The following is a 21,213-nucleotide window of genomic DNA, read 5'->3' as shown; positions in this document are numbered from 1 at the left end:
CTAAAGAGCTCACTGTCTCGGTGTTCTGTATTCTCAGGTCTGTGATGTCTCTTCTTGGGCTTTTAATGTCACAGGAATGAAATGTTCTTTAAAGTTTATTTGGCTTACTTTAGCAGCATCTGACATAAACTGTAGATTTGAGGATGAGAAGATCCTAGCGAAACCAGTAACTGTATCCACACTGCAGTATCCGTTCAAGAGCTCAGCTCGTGGGAAACTATTCAGAGGGGAGAAGGTCACTCGTGGGAAAGATGAGCCTTTTCTTTTTCTCTGAAATTGTGTGTGTGTGTGTGTGTGTGTGTGTGTGTGTGTGTGTGTGGTTTATCCCACTCCTAACTTGATACATATTTTCTGGTATTTCCTTGGGAAGTAAATATCCAATATCAACGCAGTGCTCTTTGGGAAGATGGAATTCTGTGTGTATGTGTCTTCTGTGGTTTCTGCTTTGGGGTAATTCTAAATTTAGACTGGTGACTACAGAAATTAAATTGTCCTTGGCAAGTTGATTGATTATTGCAGGAGTGATGCTATTTAACATTAGACAGAGACACCAGTAGTGTTCAGGCTCTCCTATTGGCCTTCATCTCTGGGGCTCTGTTCTACACCTCTCTTAGGAATCAGTGTTTCAAAACGTTACTGGTGTCTGCTGTCCATGACAGTGGCTCTCAAGCTGTGGGTCATGACCCCCACAGAGGTTGAATATTCACTATCCTGCATATCAGATATTTATGTTTCATAACAGTAGCAAAATTACAGGTATGAAGTAGCAACAAAAACAAATTTATGGTTGGAGATCTCCCCAGCATGAGGAACTGTATTAAAGGGTCGCAGCATTAGGAAGGTTACGAACCACTATCCCATGACCTTAACAATATGTGACTTCTCTTGCCCAGTTGGAAAAGATGAAATAGATTATGAAACTGAAAAGCTGAGGATATGATGGGGAAAACTGGCTGGGATCCTACAGGCTTTGTAGTTTATAATCCTTAGAATTACAAATACTTTCAATGAAGCCTGGATATTACAGATAATTGAATGATTATTTTATAGGTACCAAATAATATGATCTACTGAGAATAACCTGAATTAGAAAAGCCTAAAAAAGTGAATTGGCCAAAAAGATTGCTCAAAGAAATGGGGCAGTAGCATGTGCTCAAACAGTTTAGTGGAAGCAGGTATTTTCATGTTTGGAGGTAGAGGATTCTGGGAACAGTTTAGTGGAAGCAGGTATTTTCATGTTTGGAGGTAGAGGATTCTGGGAACAGTTTAGTGGAAGCAGGTATTTTCATGTTTGGAGGTAGAGGATTCTGGGAATAGTTTTGCTGGAGAGAGCTGGATGAGCAGCAGAAGTACATAATTCCACCTTATCTTAGAAGAACTTCATCTGGATCCTGGTCATTTGGTACCTGACTGCCATTTCCTACCTAGGAAAAGCGTGTATGATTGAGGAACCTACAAGTTTTACTCAAAGCCAGCTGCAAGTCCATGGTGGGAAGCAGCAGTCAGTATTGCCTCCTTTGTTAGTTAATGGTGTCTGTAGAGTTTTATCTGCCAAGTGGGCTGCAAACATTTCGAACCTTGAGACGTGTTCAATATTTATCTCGTCTCTCTGTTGTCGCCTACACAGGATGTATAACCCGAGCTTCCCCTAGGGCCCAACAGATTCATGCTGGGAGATGATGTCTGCTCACCGGCAGGCTGTCTCCAGAACACTCACAGTCCCAGCAGCAGCGGATGAGAGAGGAAGTTGACACTGTCAAGTAGTGCACAAGCTGGGCTATGTCTTTGTCGCCACCTCAGACACTGTTTTTGTAATTGGTTCGTTTTCTTTCTCATTCATTCTGGAGCACCGGAGACACTCCCGACTTACTGATAATTGAGAGTGAATGATATGTTCCTGGGCACCTGTGTGGCCGGTGTGGAAGCCATGCTGAATCTTTATATTCCAGCATTACCCAAACATTTCCTCAGCCAACACGTTTTTTCTATAAATAACGTATTCAGCTGAACTATGCTCTATAGGAATTACCATTTGTTCTGCTCCAGGGAGATAAGGCACATATTATAGGGAAAAAGGGGACTCCCTTGAAAAGCCAGCTAATCCTACATAAAAGGCACAGATATAGAGTCCTACCTTGATTATGGTGGGAACCACTTGCATAAAGATACCTAAGTGCAGCCCACCCCAGATGTAAAGTGTTCTATACTTTGCCTAGTGGAAGTCAGCCACAGGTCAACCTAATGCTACCAGCTAAACCCTTGCTCCATCTAGGAGGGTTTACAGTGCTGCCCGGCCTCCTTTAGTGCAGGCCAGCTTTCCAGACCTCACCTGGTAATGGGGGCTATGGGCTCACTGTGCCCTCCTAGCCGTGACCAGTCCTTTATTCTGGGGCTTTACTGTTTGTTGGCTGGGGTCTTTTTCCTACTGTCTGTGAAACATGAGGACAATGCACGGAAGGATAAAGCAATAAAAACCGTATGGAGGGCATTGCTGGATTAAATACTTGTTAGTTCTCCCTTTAAACCATGGAAATGAGGATAACACTTGGGCAGCTCTCTGCTGCATCCTACCCCTTGTCCTTCGAGGTAACAGTAATCTGCCATGGATTCCCCATGAGAAGAGTTGAGGAGACACTATTAGACCTAGGTGGGAGAGGGTCAGGAGCTGAGTGCCAGAAATGCCAGGTCCAGATGCTCTGTGCCACTGTAAGATAACCTGTTCGTTCAGAACCCTGCCGCAGCAGCCTTTCAACTTTGGTTCCCATTTTTGTCTGGATATCTTTGCAAGTAGATGAATAATATTAACTTATGTCCTGGGGAAGACCAGAGCAGTGTAGCGACAGATTGGGAAAGCATGGTTGCAGTCGGTGCTGTTTGGGACGACAGTGAACTCCTGTTTGGGACGATAGTGAACTCCTGTTTGGGATGACAGTGAACTCCTGTTTGGGACGATAGTGAACTCCTGTTTGGGATGACAGTGAACTCCTGTTTGGGACGATAGTGAACTCCTGTTTGGGACGATAGTGAACTCCTGTTTGGGATGACAGTGAACTCCTGTTTGGGACGATAGTGAACTCCTGTTTGGGATGACAGTGGACTCCTGTTTAGGACGACAGTGAGCTCCTCCGAGGCTCTCAGTTTCTGTGCAGTTTCCCTCTGTGTCCCAGCGCCCTGCTGGACTCCCCGAGGTTTGACGAGGCCCTGGGTGCAGAGGCCCTGGGTGCAGAGCCGGCTGGCTGGAGAGCTTGTCTCCTCCCTGTCTTCCCTGCCCTTTGCCTCATTTTCAGCCCTGCTGGGGTGATGTCTCATTACTTGAAAGAAAATTAAAAAGCATTTTACATTGCTTAATACAGATCACTAATTGAAGCTCCCCTAAACCCAAGAATTTATTCTCTCATTGATGTGTGCATAACTCCTATTAACATTAATAAAGTTGTTTAGAATCAAAGAGCCGGCAGAAACCCATAATAGAAATCCATTTTGATCCTGCTTCACAAAGTGACTCATCCCCACAGGGCATCAACAAGCATTTTAAAGATAATTTTTACAACTCCCTTTTAAAAAGTGGAGCAGTTACTGAATCTATGACAACATGCTCATCATGTCCTTTAGAATGGGGCTTGACTGTTGCCATGGATGCTGTGCACCCCTCCCAGGTACAAATTGCAACCTCTGTCCATTATGCCTGTGGCCGCTGTGCCTGCTCATTTGCACTGGGGAGCTGGAGTTCAGGAGGCTGAGAAAGGAGGGCGGAGGGGGTGAGGAAGACAGCAGGCTGACCTCCATACCCATCTCTATCCATTCACCCCAGCATCCACAGCCATCATTAGCTGGATGGTTACTCATGTAGCACCCTGAAACACAGGCAGGAGGAGGAAGTTCGGGTTCTCATTACTTGTGGTACTACCTAAACTTTACTGTTCCTAGTCTTTACTGTAGCAGGACCACAGAGAGTCTGAGCTTGTAGAAATGGGTACTTTGTAACTAGAAAAATCCCTTAGCTTCTGCCTAAAATATGAGTACCAGGGGTTGAGGTGGCCTCTTCTGCCAGGGTCTGGGCATTTGCCCACGTGTGCATTTACAGTCAGTGAGAAGAATCCGCTCCCTCACAGAACTTGATGGGCGAGTCTCTGTGTCCCCCTCTACCTTGTCTGTAGCAGGGAAGTGATTGATACAAATGTTCCCACTAATTGGACTATGACTCAGCTTGGGAGATCAACAGGAGCTGTCTGGGAGGAGAGGCAGGTAGATGTCTTGAGTTGGAGGCCAGCCTGGTCTACATAGTGAATTCCAGGCCAACCAAGGCTACATAGAGAAAACTTATCTCAAAAAAAAACAAACAAAAAACACAAAAAACAAAAATAAAAACAAAAACAAAAACAAACAAAGTTGCTTAAAACAACAAAACATTCCTTAAAAGGTGGGAGGAAAGCTATGAGTCCTGTGCAGAGATTTTTAAGTGCGGGTCACAATTGCCCTGGTCCCCAACTGGCAGCATCCCACCTAGCTTTGCCCTTAGAATGTGGATGTGCTCTCCCTCAACTTTGAAACTCTTTACTTTTTTGTGTAGTTAAGAAAATGAGTGTTTCTATTACTGCTAATCTGAATATGTGGAAGAAAAAAATGTGTGAACTTTCCCTTTAGTCACTGAGCCTCATTTCTTAAAGAGTAAATGCAGATTTTCCAAGGAAAGGAGCAGCATTGCCTGTCTACAGTAGAATCCACTGAGCACTAGAAAGGTTAAAAACAAGCCCAGAAATACTTTGCAGTTCTTCTTCACCACAGTGCTTCAAACTGGGTCAGAGTTATCCTTGTTTTACAAATGAGGCAGCTGGAACAGAAATGAAGGCAGCCTTTCTGGGGCCACATGTCCCGGCTGGGTCAGAGCCTCATGAGGATTGCTACCCAGCCCTGCCTTTAACTGCATCCTGCTGAGATCGGGTGCAGAGGACCAGTGTCAGCCCTGTGGCTCATTTGTTCCCAGAGACCTAATTTGACCTTCTGGTACCTACCTAACAGGCTGCCTGGAGCATGACCAACATTCAGTGTATTTGTTAAATGAATGTGTTGTCACAGCCGAAGAATTCATTATAACCATTCGTCTCATCCTTGGTGATGTCTTTGGCCACTTTTGAATCTATTCTGAAACCTTTTTGCAAGTGAATTTGGAAACATGTTAGGGCTGGTGAGACAGCCCACAGGCAGAGGCACTGGCAGCCAATCCTGGCAGCCTGAGCTTGACCCCTGGAACCCACATGGTTGAAGGAGACAACCGACCCCCACAGTTGTCTTCTGAGCTACACACAAACACACCATGGCACACATGTACCACCAAACACAAAATAATACACCACACATCCAAATGCAAATTAATGAAAACATTCAATAACATAAGTAGTATTTGACACCCATGGTAGTGCTGACGAGGCCTCTGATTGATGGCTGTGTTCTTCAGCAAACCTCAGCTGAACAGTAGAAGTAGAGTTATAAGGTAGAAGCCTAGTTTCTCTTTGATGTAAACTTCTATAATCAAATTTTAAATTTTTTTCTGGCTTTAAAGTCTTCAGTATAGGCAAGTTGATGAGCTATAAAGAAATGAGAATATTTCTTAGTCACACCTATATCGAGATAACAGTGTTATGATGTAGTTATTTCCTGTGTGTATGCTTTGATCTCGCTTCTTCCATTTATTATTATAATTTTTCTAATATGACTAAAGAACTATGATGTTTCCTATTCTGTGAACAGACTGATTATCTAACCATTCACTTACTATGCAGTTAAATATTCTCATAGTTCATATTGTAAGTAGCGTTGTTGGAAAGGTTCTGGCACCAAAGAACTTGCCTCTCTAATTACTTCTTGACGCAAGAATAGGCTGGAGTGAATAAAAACATACACTCTTGATACATAAAAAGATTCTAAATAAAATTTAAAAGAAACACTTTAATCCTTCATAAAGTAAAAATGGGTGGGGGGGAGTAGTTGGTGATAGAATGCTTACCATAGCAAGGCCCTAGGTTCAACTGTCAGGGCCACCAAAGTTAATTTACCAGAAATTTCTTATCTTCCTTCTTCCATTTTATATAATGTCTGCAATTTCATTGGCCTGTGTCCTCAACACACATGAATTTTACTTGTCACCAGCCTTACCCATAGTGTGATTGTAACCTACATGGTCAAATCCTATTTCTAAGGGTTTTCTTACCCTTGTGATTGCCATGATGCCAAGGTTTCTGTCTGTTTAGGTTTGCTGGTGTGTCTCTGGCTCTCTGGTCAGGGTCTGACACATTTTATCCACTCAGTCAGTACTTAGGGGATGTATGAGTAAAAAGCATATTTTCTGCCTCCCCTCCTCCTTCCTTTTCATCCTCTCTCCTCCTCTACCCTCCTCCCTCCACCCTCCTCCCTCCTCCCTCCTCCCTCTTCCCTCCTCCCTCTTGTTCCCTTTATAGACTCCAGACAAGCTGTTATTTCCTTACATTGGCAATACATGCACCAGTTCAAAGGAGAGTTTGTGGTAGTCAAGAGCTTAACTCCGACACCTGATCAGTGGGGGCATCAAGTCCTAGGTGTGCAACGCTCCTCAGCTTTGTAATCTAATCTTGAGCAGCTGAATTCATTTCTTCCTGATTCCATTATTTACCTGCAAACCAGTGCTAGACCCCGAGCATTTGATAGGAGAGACTGAAGCCCAGCACAGAGCCTGGCAAATGGTAAATAAATATTCAGTAAGTGGTAGTTGTTCCCCTCACTCATTCTCAGCAACTGCCTGTTCTGAGATTTGAGCTGTGGCCGGTGTCTCGGGGACATAGAGATTAATCCACGGTGAGAAGTCGTCTGAGCTTTGGGGCAGGTTCTCCTGGCTTACTCTGCCTGTACTTACTTTAGTGTCGTTGTCAACTGAAGCCATGAACTGTGACTTGTCATGCAGGATTGCTGTGAGGACACGTATCAAAGTGCCTCAGCTATTCATTATGGCCCCTGGCTGCCCAATGACAGCATGGCCCTGGTGGTGAATTTGTTACCATGTATGCATGTATGCTTGCACTTCTTTGCTGATAGCAAGGTGGTCTCCAGTTTGGACTTTTTTGGTGACACAGAACCTAATACATTGTCTGCTGTGTGTCTGTCGTATACATGTGTGACTGGAGACCATTTCCTCAGAGTAATCCTGTGGGTGTTTCTCTATTGCTTTGTCAGGGCTGCCCGTCAGTACTGCAGACTTCGGCATCAGTGAGAGAAATGGATCTCCTCACACCTCTGGGGACTGGAAGGGCTGATTGGTTTCTTCTTTAGGACGCAGATGTCTGTCCTTTCCCTCTGTCATCACATCTGACCTTTGCTTGGTTCACCTTTCCTCTCTGGTGATCTCACTTTATTTCATCTTTAAAGATCCCGTCACCAAACATGTGTGGTCTAGTGAGCTGTACTGGGGATTAGGACTTAAACATCCGAATTCGCTGGGCGGTGGTGGCTGGTGCGCACGCCTTTAATCCCAGCACTTGGGAGGCAGAGGCAGGCGGATCTCTGTGAGTTCAAGGCCAGCCTGGTCTACAGAGCGAGATCCAGGAAAGGCACAAAGCTACACAGAGAAACCCTGTCTCGGAAAAACAAAAAACAAAACAAAACAAAACAAAACAACAACAACAACAAAAAAAAAACAAAAACATACGAATCCAGGGTTGGGGCACAATTCAGTCCATACCAATGTCCTTGAATTTTAGTCTTTTATTTAATTAAAGAAATGGTAGACCTAACTGTTGAATTTTGTAGCCTGCTTCCCATAGGTTGAAAGACAGCTCTAGTGGGCTGTGTCTTTGACCTGCATGGGGGATCAACACCTGCTTTAGGATTGGCTTTGGGCTTGTCTCAAGATGGTTTCAGAGACAAGGGGCTCTAATGGGTGGGCCAGCTTTCTGCAAACTCAGCAATTACTTTAGCTCAGGACTTGCACACATTTTTCATAAAGGCCAGATTATAAATATTTCATCTTTGTGGGCCATACGGACTCCTTTGAGACAATTCTGCTATTGTCATTTGAAAGTAGTCCCAGACAAAACACAAGCAAATGGGTGTGGCAATGTGCCAATACATTTTCAGTTATTGACACTGAAATTTAATTCTTTTCTCTTTTCTAGCCATTTAAAGATGGCATACCCCATTCTTAATTCATGGGCCATACAAAACCAATCAGACCTTCCCACAGTTGTAGCTGTGACTCGCTTGCATTGGTGGTAGGATTCAGTCTTTCAACTAAAAGGAACTGGCCCAGGTGGATTTGTTCATATAATTCTGAAGTGATTTTCACATTAGATTTCTGTCATTTATCTTCATTTTCAGAATTCATGATAAAGAATTGCTTGAAGAACACGTTATTCTTTTATCAGGAGAACTCGAGCCAGGGACTGGGGGCTAGGGTGGTTGGTTGAAGGACCCACAGTATCATCCTCTGGCAGTTAGTGGAATTGTGGGTAGGGTTAGCATCAGAAAGCTTGCGTAAGAGCAACAGAGCAACAGAGCTTGAGGTGAGAAGTGCTCCTCTCTGGGGAGCTAATATTTAAGGAAATTGAGTAACTGGGGGTACACAGATTTCTACACTGTGGGTGTAGAGAATAGAGCATCTCTGGGACCAGGCTCCCTGGCCGTTCTCTCAGGGTGAGTGAGATTTCATTCTCAGGAACCTCACACCCTCCAGCCTGTACTCACCTCTTGAAGCACAGTATGTGGGCTGTGGGATAGAGCCATTGTGTGTGTGTGTTTCACTTCCTGTGCAGGTGGCCTTCATTATCAGGGTGCTGACCTAATGACAGGAATGAACCTCTCCTCCAGAGGGTCCTAGAAATGAACTGTCCACCAAGGCCGGTCTGACTGGCCTCCTGCACACCAGGGTCCCTGGGACTGTCGTTGTGTGGGTGTATGATGATGACAGGCTCACTCTGACCAGGAGACTGACATCAGGGTGTCCCCAAAACCAAAGGGCCACATCTCCCTCCTCATGAAGCTGGCTGTTCTGAGGTCGGTCAACACTGCTTATTGCTGGCTCCCTGAATGTGTACATGCAAGTGTGAGCATCTTAAGAGCCTGGAAATTCAAAGGGACAGAGTTCAGGGAGTCATTTTCAGTATTTAGACCACTCCTTGGAGATCATTCACCTATCCAAGCACCGCTGTGAAGAAAGGAATGGCCTGGTCTCATGCAGTGGTTCTCCAAGGAAAACTCAAGTGTCTTCTATGCACCATAGGGTGAAAAATGCCTTTTCTCAAGATTTTCCCTTCTAGGATGTTGCAGGCTGTAAACCAAGGTTCCAGAAAAATATTTTGATGTATATGAAGTTGGCCTTGAATAGCCCAATTTTTACTTAAAAATCAATTAAGATAAAATTAAAATGGTGGGTGTTACTTACCAAAACTGTCTGCTTCATGCCGTTCTAACATAACAATATAAAATGCCTTTACCACGATAGTCATCTTAAGTGAATAAAACCCACAATTTAATGAAATGGCACTTTGAAGCTTTTAGCACGATAAATCTTTGGATTATCTTATCTTGTTTAAATTAATTTGCAGCGTTCCTCTGCTTTCAGTTCTGTTTTGTTTCTGATTTCTTTGGGTTAACGCCAAGAGTTCTAGGGTTTTCTTAATGGAAGTGTTCTTGTGCTCTTGCATTAAAATGTGAAAAAGCGTTCAGTGCATTGGGGATGATTTTTTTGGAGATCTCCCCTTGTTATCGGCAGCCAGGTGGGAAAGGAGGTGACTCAAACAGTGCCGACTCCTGGGCCCTCTAGTATCTAGCAGGGAACTTCACCAAGAGCAGTTAGTAAGGGTGCTTTTAAACTTCAAAGGCTGGTTTTTATCTGTTATGAATTTTATATGAATAAAACATGCCCCTCACTCACGCTGCTGTACAGCCTGGGTTGTATATGGCTGCATCAGAATTCAGGCAGCTCTTCTGTAGGAGGTGCCAAGTTTAACTTGTTGCCACTTTAAAACTGTTAGCAGCGGGGCCTCAGCGGGCAAGCCTGTTCAGTATTCTGTGGGCTAGCCCCGGGTTCCCCAGACCCTTTTTGAGCACACTCGCCCGCAGAGGGTGAGAAGTCCTCAGGAGCACTCCATCTCCTCACCAGCCTTCCCCTGTGTCTGTCTTGGTTAGGTTAGCCAGTCTGACCAGTACATGCTGCTGTAGTGCATTGTGGGTTTGCTTTTCTCTGGTAATTAAACCATAACATTTTAAGTGTGTGTTGGCTATTTCCTGTTTTGCCTTCCCAACTATTTGCCTATTTCCTGGTGGATTTTGTGTGTGTGTGTGTGTGTGTGTGTGTGTGTGTGTGTGTGTGTATGTATGTGCATGCGCGCGCGTGCGCGTGTGCGTGCACATCAGTCAGACATGTACTGCAGTCACCTCCTCCTCCTTGCCTTTTAATTCTTTTGATGGTATTTCATGAAGATAATCTTAATTTTACTATACTCCAGATTGAGGTATTCTTCCTTTTTGGTCAGTATGTTTTTGTGTTCTGGTTTAAAAATCTTGGCCTGTTGCAAAATGTGAAGGGTTGTTTTCTAAAATCCTTTTATTTGACCTTTTTTTTTCATTCTGCCATCCATCTATAACTCACTTTCATGCAGAGTCTTCTTCAAGATACTGATATTATGTGTATTTGCTGTAACAAGTATAACAAAACCCATGACTTGAAATAGCAGAAATGTTTCTCCTCAGAAATGTAGTCTAGGGGCCAGAAGTTCAGAGTTGAGGTGTGAGCAGGTGGTGCCTCCCAGAGCTGGGCAGGAAGAGCCCTCTGCTTGCTGCTGCTGGGGACCCGCCATTCTTCCTTGATCTCACTCCTCAGTTCCTGCTGTAGTGCTCTGATCTTTGTCTCCCTCCGTACATGGCCTTCTTCCCTGGGAGTCTCTTTGGGTCTGTGTCCTTTTATTTAAGGTACAAAAAACAAACAAACAAACAAAAAAAAAAAAAACCCCAAAAAACCACAACCCACTGGATCCAGGACTAACTATTTTATATAACCTCATCTCAATATCTGTGGCCATCTTGTTTCCAAGTCAGTTCACCTTGTATGGTGCTTGGAGGTCAGGATTCCAGCTTATCTTTCAGGGAGAAATAATTCAACTTAATATGTCCAGCGAACCCAGTACGGTGTACTGAGCTTCAGTTTTGTCTTCACGTTGGCTGACCGACCATCTCCGTTTGCTTTAGACTGTGTCGTTCTATTGGTCTGTTTGAGTGTCCATGTACAAATGACTGCTCTTGACCACTGTTATTCTGTAGTGAATCTCCATATCTGATAAAGTCTTCTTTTCTTTTTCAGGATTTTTCTTGCTTTTGATCCTTTGCATTACCTGACAATTTTTGATTTTTGATTCATTCCAGAAAAAAGTACCAGTTGTTCTTTTTATTTAAAATTAAATTAAAGATTCAATTTGTGAGAGAATTAATGCCTAAAAAGTCCTGAGATTTACATGTGCTGCAATCCTTCAGTCCTCAGGCTTGTGCAGCAAGCTCCTCCCCCACTGGGCCCAAGCTCCTCCCCCACTGGGCCCAAGCTCCTCCCCCACTGGGCCCAAGCTCCTCCCCCACTGGGCCATCTCTCCCTTCCTGGTAATTAGTTGTCTTTTCTGGAGATTTGTTAAAAGCAAGGAAGGAAGAGAAGGAAAGCTTCTGCTTCATATTCCCACCATTAAGGTTTTTTTTGCACATTGACTAAGCTTAACAGGACCAAGATTTAAATCAGTTTCATGGACTCCAAACCATAGCTGGACAAATAAAACAAGTACTTCAGAAATTCTGTTTTTCTGAGAAGTTTGTTGATTTAAAATGTGGCATCCTGAGGGATGGTTCGAACAAGTTCTTGGTAAAGAGAAAGTTAGCACAGTGTTGGGTCATCAATGCTTGACTGAGAACCTTAACGTGGACTGTAAGAGATGCTGGGCTAAGATTTGGGTATTGGACCAAGTGGGAACTAGATCTCTAATTGCCAGTGCCCTGAGAACTTGACCTGGAGATGACTCAGGGCAGTTGGGAGTCTCAGTGAAAGCTGGTCTGTTCTACTTCTATTTAGTAATGAGATCTCCATACCCCCCCCCCCCCCACCCCCCACCCCCCACCCCCACCCCCACCCCCGCTTGCTTTCCAAGTCAGGGTTTCTCTATGGAGCTTTGCGCCTTTCCTGGAACTCACTCTGTAGACCAGGCTGGCCTCGAACTCACAGAGATCCACCTGGCTCTGCCTCCCGAGTGCTGGGATTAGAGGCGTGCACCACCACCGCATGGCAGTAATGAGAATTTTTATGAACCTTGAAAGAGTGTGTGTGTGTGTGTGTGTGTGTGTGTGTGTGTGTGTGTGTGTGTGTGTACTGGGTATGTAAGAGACACACCAGGTTCTGGTACTAAAAACTAAAATTTAAATTATAAGATGTACTTTTAACATCCCATCTACTCTCAAGCTTGATGTGGTCACCGCCTGCATCTCAGGTTCTGCGTGATCCACTGCTCACCTTCATTCTGAGCTGGATGTGTAATTACGAAGAGGTGCATTTCTCAGCCTTCCCTGGAGCCACTCCAGGGCATCTCTTTAGGGGGACATGCTTAGCAGGTACACATGCATCAGAGCAATGCAGTGTTTTTAATCAGACTAGATTGCAGATCCTAGAAATAGTTTGCCCTAGAAGGGCAACTCAGAAATAATTCACGTTTGCTATGAAACAGTATTTGCTTCATTTTCACATTCTACCTGCTGCCTGGTGTAATTTCAGGACTCAGAAGAAAGATGGGATTATTGCACACATATATTTCATTCTAATGAGTCTTAGAGACTCAAAGTCCACCCCACACTGCACAGTTAACTCATTGTTCCCATGACATTTACTTCATTTATTTCTAACCCTAAATGAATGGCATATAGATTTCAACATTAGTAATAATAATAATATTTCACGATCTCAGGAATCTGCTCTCTGCTTCTCAGAAGCCAAGAATGAGCGCTTGGCTGATTTTGCGATGCCTGCTGTCAGTGTGCGTCTGCCGTCTTATCCTGGTCCTAGTATTAAAAAGAGCAGCCAGCTTTTATAGGTTGACCCTCACATCCCCAAGTCTGTGGTCAGCACTTCCTGCTGGAGGAGTGCCTCTTACACTAGTCTCTCCTCCTCCTCCTCCTCCTCCTCCTCCTCCTCCTCCTCCTCCTCCTCCTCCTCCTCCTCTCTCTGCTATTTACTCCTACTCAAAAAAAAAAAAAAAAAAAAAAATCACGAAACAACCCCACAGCCTTGCTTGAATCCATACAGCTTATTGGAGGGAAGCCAGGATTGACAGAGGGTTAGCTAATGGGTCAGCGAGCCCTTCCCCAAACACCCTGGTAATCACGCCCACCCCCACCAAAGGGAGGAGGGAAGCCTCCAGTCAGTCAGAGCGGTTTTGCTTCCCTGGAGAATCATCCTGGTCCTGGCTGTGGCTTTATCTGTGTGCTCATGCTTGTTCAGTGTATTTTTCCATCATTTGGAGCTCCGATTTCTCAGACAATTTAGCTGTAGGTCTTCAGAGACTGTTGTAGCTTGGGGGAGTCAGGGCCGAGTTTGAAATCTCTTGTTATTGTGCACATAAGCTGCCAGCCTTTACTTCATGCTACACATAACAACAGTCATCACAGGAGAGCTGCAAAAGGGAAGAGACAGGAACTCAGCACCCTCTCAGCCCTCCTCTTTGCCGTTTCAGATGTAGAGCTTGTGTTTAACCTTGTAAATAATAGATGGTTGGTTTTTTGTTTTGTTTTGTTTTTTACTTACTGTTTTTGTTTTATCTTGAGATTTTTCTAGCAATGCCACAGGCCCAGCAGCTCCTGGATGGATGTGGCTTAGTGACCCTGTGAGACAAAGTCTGATTTCCATCTGTTCCCTTTAGCCTAGAAGAGACAACGGCTTTCCCATGTCATATCCACTCCGTAACTTTTTTGAGAAAGCACCCCACTGTAAGAGACACCCCTTGTTATATGCATGAGACCCATTGATTTATTCCACCAGTCAACAAATATTTTTGAATGCTTACTACACGTTAGGTTCCCTTGAGAGATTGTTGGACATGTTTGCACTGGTGTCGAGCTGGTAGTCAGAGCACTTGGTCATCAGCCTAGGTGAAATTCCCATCTCTCCTGTCCTCTAGTTTGAATACTTCTTGCAAGCTTCCTGGCTACAGTGAATGTGGTTTCTCACTTGCAAAGCATGGTCTAGGCTGTATGTCCTTCCCAGATGACACATTGTAGTTGGGACCTAAGCAGCCTGTGCCCCGGATATTCCTATATGCCAACAAGGTGAGCAAAGAGAAGCCAGAGCTTGGAAGCAACATGAGCTCCTGTGAGACATTCTCAATCTGAGGAGGCTTTTTGGTTACTCATTCAGCAGATGTTGTAAATTCCTGGCCAGGTACTTGCAAGCACTGTGAACAGAATGGTGGCCACGAGATTCCATCCCTCTGCCTAAAGGCAGCTGACAAGCCAGGAACAAGAATGGTAGCTGTGGAGTTTGAAATTCATCGCATGGGATGCTGTTGGGAACTGGGGAAGGAAGAAGAGGAAGGAGGAAGGAGGACAGGAAAGAGAAAGCCAAAGGGGTCTGAGGGAAAAAGAGCTTGTGATGCAGAAGCTGGGCAGACATTCTGTGAGACAGTCAGTGTGCTGTCACACCCTGACAGAAAATTCAGTCTCCTCAGGCCACCGTGACAAACCCAGCAGAGAACCCCTCTCCCCCAGTGGCTAACAAGCTAGGACACCAAAGATGTCTGTTGAGACATTGCCATTCTCCACAACTATGCATAACTCTTACATATGAATCAAAATGATATTAAAGTCACATGTGGGTCTGTGTAATGGCCAGTCTATTTGCTTTTCTCAAAAAGGTCTTCACTAAGAACCAGGGACATGTAAAGGGGTATAAATGCCTGCATAAGGTACTGCCCCTCAGGTCTTTTCCAGACCAGATAGCTGTCCCCAGTTCCACAAGTAATTGGAGCAGATCCAGAAGCAGACTCAGCCCCCAGCTCCCCTTTATTTACCCTTCAGTAATTACATATCTTCCCCATTGGAGGCTGAGTAATTAGTCTCCCATTGTCTTCGCAGGAAATGATATCCATGTGACTCCTTGGAAAGGCAACTGTTGACCACTCTGGTTAAGATAATTTGGAAAGTGCTCAACATTTCCTCTGGATGATTGAGTCCAGCTGACTTGGAAAGCTTTTGGAAACTCACAAATGAGACATGGTCATCATAACCAGAACACCACTGGGTCAGTTCCCTGAACAAAGTGAACCTCTGAAGTGCTGCTCTGGTCTCTTCAGATTGTGAGGGAGCACAGCGCCTTGCCATTCTATCCCTTTTATAGCATTAACTGGGGACCTACTCCAGAGTAAACAATTGCCAACTCCACTCAGGGAGTCCTGAACAATGAGGAATGCATTGGGAACTAAGAGGTGCCCAGCCCTACACTCTGCTTCCCGGTGTTTTCCGGGTCTCCACTATCAGCTGTATCCCTAGGCTACAGCAAAAGAGCCATGGAAGTCCCAAGCCTCATACACAACAACACTGGCCAAGAAAGAGATTCTCTCAGGAGAAGGAGATGTTCCTAGTAAAACATGCTTGTCTCATTGCCCTATATTGGGCCCATGTTTATTTTTGACCCAATCACTGGCAAGAGTCTGGGGGTCTCTTGAGTCAGACCCTCTCCAATCTTCTTTGATTTTTCGAGACAGGGTTTCTTTATGTAGCTTTGCGCCTTTCCTGGAACTCACTTGGTAGCCCAGGCTGGCCTTGAACTCACGGAGATCCACCTGCCTCTGCCTCCCGAGTGCTGGGATTAAAGGCGTGTGCCACCACCGCCCGGCTTCTCTCCAATCTTAATACACACACGGATCACCTGGGAAAGCTTGGTTTGAGTAAAGCCATAGGGCTGATACTCTTGAGAAGTGTCCAAGTGGGTTGGTGTCCTGCAGAGCCCCAGACCATTCAGATACCCACCCCCAGTGAGCTCGTTATCCCCTGCTCCTGAGGCTCCATGGCTGGTAAAGGATGTATGAGGGCTCCATTAGGAAGAAGAAAGCGAAAATAACCCTGTATTGATAAGAATTATATTGGCAATACCTGTTCACAGTGTGTATTGAAAATGTTGCCTTTAACTCAGAAGTCATACACAGCCTGTGATATATCTTTGAAGCAGAAAGTACATGGGGTTATACACTATTGTGTCGAGTACCCATAGAAACAGTATTACTCCTTTATAACTACACACACATTGCAGTTCAAAAAACAGTAGTCAACTCACCTCTTCGTTATTCTTCAGTTACTTTGACTGGTAACTAATATCATATATCCAAATCCTAATGAAATGGGAATAAATGTGCTTAAGTATAAAGAGTGTAATGTGCCAAGTCTGCCCCTTGTTCTTACAGTAGATAGCTCATCAGCCTTGGGAGTTACTGGAGAAGAAGAACACACTCCCACGTATCCTAAGAGTCACTTGACATGATGTTAGGTTTGAAAGATTCTGCCAGTGGTAGATTTCTGCCAAAACGTTGGTCACTGTGCCCTGATTACTGATTTTCAGTGGAGAAAATCATTATGCTTTCTTCATTTAAAAAGGGAGAACAGTCCTGGGTTTTGTTTGTTTTTGGCAAAAGATACACAGTCATCCCTTGCTGAAGCTACTTAGGAAAAAGGATAATATGGACAGTCTTGTCCATCATGAGTCTGATTCAGCACAGATGTTTTGAGGCTTGGAATGAAGCATGTGGCCAAATGTTAAATAGACCTACCTGAGGTGGTCATGAGTGGTTGTCATCTTTGGCCTCATATGCAAAGAAAAACATCACTCCTGGGGCAGTGGGGAAGGAATGTGGGCTTTAATTGTTTCATCTGCTTGATCTACCCACCCCAGACCACAGCTTCACCTCTGTGTGGTTGGCAGGAAGTCAGATCTTGGTCCAGTTTCCAGGAGATGCCAAGTGGTGCTAACTGGCCTTGCCAACATGGTTTTTACCATTCTTTTCTATGCAAGACTCTGGGAGGTGGAGAGATTTCTAGCTGCTCTGGACCAGCTGATGGTAGCTGCTGGACTTGATGCCCCAGGAAGGCAGGGATTGTACTTCTCTCTTACTCATCCATGGTATTGCTTGTCAGTGAGTATGTGAACAGCTGGTCTGTTCCCAGAGACCTGTCAATCAGCAATTGACAGATGAAGCATCCACTCTAAAAAGAAGAGAACATTCTGTTGCCTGACTTCAGTCATTTGTAATCTAAATATAGAATGCTGAGGTATCCATCTACATATTTAGGACCTCCTAGACTGCCAAAGAGAGATGAGATAATTTTAATATTAGCCATGCTTGTACAATCAGTGTACATAATCACTGATTGATTCACACAGTACTGATGAATGCCTCCCTTCCCATGCTAGTGATAGGGGAGAGTGTCATTAAAAAGGAATAAAAAGTTAAAATGTTTAAAACTTGAAATATAAAGGATTATATCAAAATATAATTTAAAAGACTAGAAAACAAAAATTTAATGTAATACCAAATTAGGAAAAATCAAGACAGTGAAAGATAATGAGAGGAGAGGCTTAAAGCTCACGCTCTTGGATGAGGACATGGCTGGAATTCAAGGGGTCAGGGACGCAGAGGGAAGAAATCCACTCCTTGTTATTTGTATGGAATAATTTTAGCTGTCTATAGCATAGAATAAGAATAGAGTTGTGAATGCTTTATGTTACATTACAATCAAGGACATCATGAAATACGATTTTTCATTTAAGGATACCTAAAAATGGCATTTACTTTAGTTTTTGCAGAAAATCATTTAAATATTGAAGGAAGTCCATCTCAACTTTGTTTTAAAAAAATTTTTTTTTGAGACAGGGTCTCATTATGAGGCTATGAAATATTTTGATGACTGAATATGGATGCATTTTGTGACTTAAATTCTTTGCATTTCATATGTTAATTTCAAGTACTTAAAGACATTGTTCTTTAAAAAAAAAAAAAAAAAAAGCAACAACAATAAAAATTCCATTTAGAATTCTGAAAAAAAAAAATCTGTAGACTGACATAGTCCAGAAAGGCGAAGTGCTCCTGCCCAAGAGGCTCCCTGGGCCTCTTCCTAGTGGGGATGGGACAGAAGGGACCAGACAAGGCATAGGCCTGGTGTAGGCCCAGCAGCAGGTGAGGTGGCTGCGGCTTCCTGCCTGCCTGGTTGAGAAAATTCAGAAATGAAGTTAGGACAAGTATGAGTGCAGGCTGATGTAATCTCGTATATAAATGTGCAGGTGATAGGAAGGGATGGGAGGCATGTTTTCTGAAGAATATGTGTAAATGGTGTTGGGGAAATTCTTTGCAGTCAAGAGAGTTGTGGGGGTGGGGGTGGGGGCCTGGGGAGGGACTGGAGGCTGGGCATGGATTTCTGAAAGTGAGGCATGATGCAGCCTGGATAGTGTCCGGAAGGAAGGGAGAGAAGTGTGTTCCAGCCTGGATGTGGACTCAGCAGCAGGTCTGGGGCCTGGTGTGCAGCAGAGGTGAGAAGCCAGGTCTCAGGCTAAGGCAGCATGCTGGGCAAAGCTTCCTTCACTCAGCACTTACTAGGGTCTGCTGCTGTTTTCAGCCTGTCTATGTCCTGAAAGTGACTAAGTTGATGGGATTTCACAGTAACAGAGGCACTGAGAGGTTGGTTACCACATTCCTGTTTTCAGATACTCACATAAGACCCACGAAAGAAGAGCGGAAAGTGGCCTGGCCCCCCAGAACTAGGCAGCAGGAAGAGAGTGCTGATAAAAAGAGAGGAATTGGCTGGAGGGGAAAACGTTGCGAGTCTAAGCTTAGGTTTTTCCCCATTGTTCTCTTACCTTTGGTTGTTTTAAAGGGTCGGAAATTCTTGTCTTTGTAAGCGCAGTTTCAGATTGATTCACTTGTTCACAGATACTTTGTTTTTCTTATTAGTGTATGCTAAGATCATTTGTAAATTGGTTTCATTTTCCTGTGCACCGCAAAGGGGCAGCTAAGAGTTGGCTGCTGCGTGAATGGGTGCCCCCCACAGTGAAGAGGCACAGAGAGTGAGCACCGGGTGAATTAAAGCGGATTGTGAATAAGGTGTTTATCTGCATTGTTTTTCAGAGTCCCTACCGGTGGTTTAGAAGACATGTGGTGTATATAAAGTTTGTGATAGTTGGTGGAAATTTGGGTAAGTGTTGTCCCGTTTATTTCTAACACATTTAGTTATAAAATGGTGCCAGCGAGGGGAAGCTACTGCCGTGCCCCATGCATCTTTCAAATCTGCACTGAACTTCAAATGAAAAATTTTTAATTAAATGTGGCACTGAATTGGTATTTTCTGACAGTATGCCATTTTTCTTGTTAAAACTAATGTTATTAAGTGATACGGGGTTTTCTGAAATCTGGTACGTCTAGATTTGGGAAAGCTCAGATGCACAACCCAGGAAGGACACCCATGGCAATTTAGTTTGTGTTCTAACCAACCATGTAATAGGAATAATAAACTCACAGGCCAGAAGAATAACGTCTCCAAGGCAGAGGGTTCGCAATGGCCTGCATGTTGAAACGAGGACTGGGAAGTGAGCCACACAGCTTCCTGGGAGCTTGCCAGGCTGGGGGCGGTAGCTTGAGAGACCCAGAGAAACAGCCTCCCTGACCTCACTGGTGATGACAAGGAGGGCAGTCCTTGGAGTCAGGGGATCCAGGTTAGAACTCTGTACCTATTTGTTGTTTTATAACCTTTGGATCCTTCCGTAAACCAAGGCCTTTAGTATTTCCACTCTGCAGAACTGTTGTGGGAATAAGTGAGCTCAGAAATGCTGGGCATAGTGGGTGCTCCACAGCAGCCATGTTTCATGACAGAGCCTCCTTGTTTGGGGACCACATTTGTCATTAAAGCTAAGCCACTCAAAAGGTGTGTCTTCAGCAGGAGACTTGTGGAATGGGTTGATCACACACATGGGATTTCACAGCAGGGCAGCACAGCCACACTTCTCCATCAGTTACTCCATAATGAGTTGGGGGACCCTGGTGACCTGAGCCTCCATCTGGAACCCCAGGAAGCCATTCCCAGACAAGCACAGCTAACTTGGCTTCCTTGCCTGCCGCCTTGCAACCTAGTGAGGTCACGTTGTTGGAGCTTTTGGTTAAAGTATGATACTATTTTCATCCACATCGGTAAGAAGGGACAGCAGTGAGGAAATACTTTTGGTTTTTACAGGCTTTTATTTGCAAACTTTTTTTATTTTGTCCTCCGTGGTTATGCAGCTTCATAGAGACCCAAGAATTTGGTTTTGGGGTGAAGTCCTTACCTATATTTGAGGGAGAACCAGCCATGTCACTGCAAAGGGGTGTTGGTGGTAAGGTCACAGGTCTTGTTTTATGAATCACGGACATGGACATGACCTCAGGAGGTCTCTATGATAATCTCTAAAGAGCCAAAAAGTCTCTTCAACAAAATTTCTAACCGGGGGTACAAATCCTCTCAGAGATAAGGAACTTCTTATGGTAAGGCAGCTTGCTGATACACGAGGCATGAGACACAGGGAGTAGGCCTGGTCTCTCCAGCCCTCTAGGGAAGTACTGATTATTACAATATAGGATAATACTTCAAAACAATTAGAAAACGAACACAAACGTTCCAAGCATGTAGAAGTATTTGTTTTTGAGGAGCTGGAATACTCATTCTGATTTGATCACTAGACACTGTATACATGCATTAAATCATTGTACTGAACCCAGATGTTTGGTCTTAACGAAAAATAAAATAATAAACAATTAGGGGACACAAGGAAACCATTTGAGAAGTGATCCTGCTGTCCCATGTCTTAGTTGTGGTGGTGTTCATACAACTGTAGGCTTTTGTGAGAGCTCACAGAACAGTACAGTAGAGAGGGGATTCGTTGTTGTGAATGAAGGATGGAAAGAATGACCTCTTAGATAGAGGACAGATAACTCACTGAAAAGAGAGTGGGATGAGGGTGAGTGGAAAGAAAGAGGAACAGCCTGCTCCTTACATCGGCTGTGTGTGGGACGGGACTTAGGCTGAGCCCTTCCTGCCACCACAGTGCCTGGCCCCTGGACGGATGTGATGAGCAGCACTTCAGTATTCGCTGTGTCGGGTCCCGTCGTCCATCCATCTCCCCGCCCCTCACCGTCCCACACACCGGTCCACCATGTC

At 44.4% G+C, this 21,213-nt stretch overlaps 1 protein-coding gene and 1 pseudogene across 4 annotated transcripts in view; one reads left to right on the top strand and one right to left on the bottom strand.

Moving 5' to 3' along the window:
- Positions 1-21,213, top strand: part of Fyn (FYN proto-oncogene, Src family tyrosine kinase) — a 195,564-nt gene that overhangs the window by 67,569 nt on the left and 106,782 nt on the right. For 2 of the 4 annotated variants that reach the window (XM_036168603.1, XM_036168601.1), the window contains exon 3: positions 19,155-19,221. The exons of the other annotated variants lie outside the window; for them this stretch is intronic. The gene's annotated coding sequence lies outside the window, so the exon portion shown is untranslated. The remainder of the gene's footprint in view (positions 1-19,154; positions 19,222-21,213) is intronic. 4 annotated transcript variants of the gene reach the window in all.
- The window catches only part of LOC118570668, an 88,607-nt pseudogene that overhangs the window by 12,692 nt on the left and 54,702 nt on the right, over positions 1-21,213 (bottom strand).

Source organism: Onychomys torridus, chromosome 19 (assembly GCF_903995425.1).
Source record: "Onychomys torridus chromosome 19, mOncTor1.1, whole genome shotgun sequence".
NCBI lineage: Eukaryota > Metazoa > Chordata > Mammalia > Rodentia > Cricetidae > Onychomys > Onychomys torridus.
Note: the sequence above shows the minus strand (reverse complement) of the source record. Positions and strands in the feature narration are given on the sequence as shown.